Source organism: Arachis ipaensis, chromosome B06 (genome assembly GCF_000816755.2).
Source record: "Arachis ipaensis cultivar K30076 chromosome B06, Araip1.1, whole genome shotgun sequence".
Lineage (NCBI taxonomy): Eukaryota > Viridiplantae > Streptophyta > Magnoliopsida > Fabales > Fabaceae > Arachis > Arachis ipaensis.
The window spans coordinates 137,085,934-137,090,769 of NC_029790.2; positions in this window are offsets into that span (position 1 = coordinate 137,085,934).

A 4,836-nucleotide genomic window follows, 5' to 3' on the forward strand; every position below is an offset into this window, starting at 1 on the left:
ATCAAAATAAATTTATCATTATAGTTATTTTATATTTATTTTGATATTGCAATAAGAAAGGGAAAAAAAATGAAGCTGTTATCGTGTTATGTCACTTAATGATATGACATTCATGATTCATGGGCTTAGGTAACCACGTGATCACCAGACAGTACCAAAAATCCAAAGAAGTTAGCTCAGATCTTAGATCTTACCTGATATAAGTAGCCCTTTTATTTGGTGGGTTGACTAGTTGCTCTATTATTATATTTCCTGTTTCACAGAAATTATTTTTAATATGAAAATGAAGATGTGTTTTAGTTGAATATTGATATTTGAATTGTATTATAGTATTGTGGAACTCATTCAACACGCTCTCACGTGTTGCACCACGCTCCCCACGTGTTGGCCAATACGCTGCCACGTGTCCAATACGCCCCCACGTATTGGTCAGGATGCTGCCACGTGTCCAACACGCCCCCCACATGTTGCACCACGCCCCCTACGTGTTGACTTTTCATCTATAAAATCTACTCATTTGTAATTACACCAAATAATCACATTTCTCAAAAAAACATCAATATTTCTTCCATATAAAAAAAAAATCAACCCCTATTTCATATCAACATAGCCATTTGTTAGTTTTGATATTTATAGTCAAGTAATTTGCACCTTTGGAGCCATCACAATCATTTATTCTATTTGACACTTATGTAATTAAATAAACTAATATTTTTTTGAAATAAAAGAGTTCAACATAAACGTGGAACAAAAAAGCAAGAAAAACAACAAAATAACTTTTAATAGAGACACATAGTAACATCTTAAAACAAAAATTTATCCCAATGTCATCTCCAACATTATCATTAATAACTAAAGGGATCGACACACCTCCATTTTTTATAGTTAAGAAGTGTCATATTGATGATTTCTTCAGCACCTTTTCTTTTATTCTGAAACAACCTCTTGTTCCTTTCCAACCAAACGTTCCAAACAATTTCAAAGAAATTTATGAACCACTTCTTACGTTCCTCTTTCTTAGTTGTAGCACCTGTCCAACTTTTAAAATGTTCTTTCAAAGTACTCGGAACGGTCCATTGTTTGTCAAATTCAGATAGCTAAGCGCACCACACCTGCCAAGTAAATTCGCAACCAAGAAATAAGTGGTAAACATATTCAACATTCTTACTACATAATACACACACGTTCTCATCCTGATTGACAATTTCGAGTTGACACAATCTTTCCTTTGTGTTCACCTTGTCTATAAAAGCAAATCAGGCAAATAACTCCACTCTTGGAGGGACTAAGCTTTTTGAAATAGTCTTCGTGAAGCTATAGTTTATTACATCTTTCGGTAGCGTTTTCGCCTGTAAGACCTGCACAAATGAGTTAGTAGAAAATACGCCTTGCCTGTCAAATTTTCATACAACTCTATCATCTCTATCAATAGCTAGTTTAACTGGTCTTAGAGTGTCATGTAATTGATTGACAAGTTCCAACTCTCATTGGAAAAGCTCACGCCTCCATTAGAAGTTCCAAATACACTCTAACCCATCCCAGAACCCACAATCCCCTATGACGGATATTTTCTGGATTGAAACCGAGAAGAGTCTTAGAAACCTATCCTTTAAAAGGCCACCACTTAGCCAGACATCTTCCCAGAAATGAGTTCTTCTACCATCACCAATCTCCATAGCCAAGCCAGTTACCTTGTTTCTTATATGCTGCTCCTTAATCTGTAGCTGACAAATATCCTTCCACAGACTCCCTCTAGTAGGTAATGCCTGGGTAGATAATAACTTATTAGGAGAGAGATTATTACAAGAGCAAACCACCTTCTTCCACAGCGGACACTCTTCCTTAGAAAACCTCCACCACCATTTAAACAGGAGAGTTATGTTATGAACCATCGCATTTCCAACTCCTAGCCCACCCAGCTTTTTTGGAGCTTGGACCACTTCCCAACTATCCAAAGCCATACCATTCCTTCCATCTTCCTTATTCCACAAGAACCTTTTCTGTAATGAAATCAATTTCTCTGCAATAGCTTTCAGCATCTTATATAAGCTTAAATAATATACTGGCAGGCTACTTAAAACTGCTTTGATGAGCACTAACTTTCCCGCTTTGTTGAGTATCTTAGATTTCCATAAGCTAAGTTTCTCTTCTACTTTGTCTATAATTGGCTTTCAGATCTTGACCAGCCTTGGATTAGCTCATAAGGGAATCCCAAGGTAGTGATTGGGAGAGTAGCTTTCTTACACCCCAACAAACTGCACATTCTTCAAACCCACTGTTGTTCATAGTTGATTGGGATCAAACTGGATTTATCAAAATTGATACTTAACCCCGACATCACCTCAAAACTTTACAGAAGCCTCTTGTAGTTTCTAATAGTCTCCTCTTCTGGCAGACAGAACAACACAATATTATCAGCAAACTGGAGATGTGACAATTCTATATTGTCTCTCCCAACGAATAATGGGGATATTCGTCCGTTCCTAATTGCCTCTCCAATTATTCTATGTAGGACATCAACAACAAGTACAAACAAGAATGGAGATAGAGGATCACCTTGTCTCAGACCTCTTTTCATCTTGAACAGCTTTGTTGGTGGCCCATTTATCAATACTGACATAGAAGTTGTACTGACACACTCCATAACCCACTCCCTCCACCTTCGTCTGAAACCCATCTTCTGCATAACATAGTCCACAAAACTCCACTTAACCCTATCGTATGCCTTTTGAAAATCCAGTTTCATTATTGTTGCTTCCTTCTTCCTCATTTTAAGCCAATGTGCCATTTCACATGCAATAAGAGCCCCATCATGTATTTTTCGACCTTTAACAAATACACTCTGAGTTTCTCCAACCAGGCCTGGCATAACTAATCTCATCCTCCTAACCAATACCTTCAAAATCACCTTGTACACACAGCCAACCATACTAATTGGTCGGAGGTCCTTGATCTCCTTAGCCCCAATGAACTTTGGTACCAAAGTAACCCATGTGATATTAGAATCAGTCGGTAACCTGGACGTCTGAAAGAACCCCAGTACAGCTGCTGTGAACTTTGCTCCAATCTCATCCCAGCACTTTTTAATGAAATTTATGTTGTACCCATCACTTCCTGATGCCTTAGATGATTCACAATCCCACACTGCCTCTCTGATCTCCTCAACTGACGGCAACAACTCTAACTCCACAGCATCCTCTTTAGCTATCATATCCACTAGACCATCCCTGAAACCCACCATAGGAGACTTCTCCTGATGATACAATTTCCTGTAGAACTCTCGGATAGCAACTTTTATTCTTGCTTGAATTCTTACCAACCTTCCATCAGTGACCAAAGCATCAATTCTGTTATTTCTCCTTCTTGTTGAAGCTATATTGTGGAAGTACCTGGTGTTTTTGTCCATATCCTTCGCAAGTCTGCCTTCCTTCTTGCTTCCACTATTCCATCATATACCCCATTACTCACCATGTCATCTATCTTCTTGATCTCTTCCTCAAACTTCATAATTTTCTTATCCATGTCACCAAAATTGTCTCTATGCCATCTCCCTAAAGGAATAGTCAAGGCCTTCAATTTATCTGTGAAATGCATCTCCCCTAAACCCCTCCATTCCTCTTTAACTATTCTTAGAAAACCTTCATGTGTAAACCATGAGTCAAGGCTTCGGAATGGTCTATGTCCACATCTCAATCTTGTATCTTTGACTATCATCGGGCAGTGATCTGATACTGATAAGCCCCTTGGCCCTCCTCTTAAGCGAATCTCTGGGAACTCCTCAACCCATTCCAAGCTAACCAAAACTCTATCAATTCGACTGCATGAATGGCCTCTAAACCAGATAAACTTACGGTCATTGAGCGGCAGGTCCATCAAGTGCATTTCTTGTATGCAGGTTTTAAATTCTTCAGCAGATACTAATAAACTAGCAGTACATTTTATTTTCTCCACTTGTACAATCTCATTAAAGTCTCTCATAAAGCAACAAGGGACCTGGCATTGTGCAGCTACATAGCTCAACTCCTTCCACACACTAAGTTTTCATCTCTAGTATGAGCACCATAAACTAAGACAAAAGCACAGTTAAAATTATTCTTTAATATGAGCTCCTCCACACACAACCATCTCTTCCCTTTATAACAATTATGCATTTTAAAAACCGTATCATCCCATATTAACAGCAACCCACCCGAGGCACCATCAGAATCAACATATTCCCACCCATCACTATCACATCCCCAAAAACTGGCTACATCAATCTTCGTCACTACATGTTTTTTGGTCTCAATCAAACCTAACATGTTAAGTCTAAATTTTTTCTTTAGATCTTTTTTCATTCTCAACTTTCCATCCCCCTCAACCCCTTAACATTTCAGGAACTAAAGATCATTTCAAATGATTATTACACACCTTTTTGTTATTCTTAGGTCTGCACCGTCTCACTTTCGCCTTCTGTTTCGCCAATCTTTTTCTCTTTGCAATTTCTTCATTTTGAACTTGGAGGGTAGCCATAATATCGTCCTTTTCGTCGTACAATATTGCACCAGACTCTGTTGCTACTTCCCATGTCCTTCTATTTTCCAGTAACTGATCCTCTAAAGTTATACTCTGATTGTCATCAATTTCGTCATCATTTTTATTTTTGTAGTTTCCCGTTTGTGTATCTCCAACTCCAATCCCACCCTGTACACCAACATCCACAAAATTTTCAAGTCGAGTAAATAATTATTTTTAATCATAAAACATTTAGATGCTAATAAAATTAATCATAAAAAATTTAAATAATTTAATAATCATAAAATTTTATTTATTATCAAACAAAACTAATAATGTCTT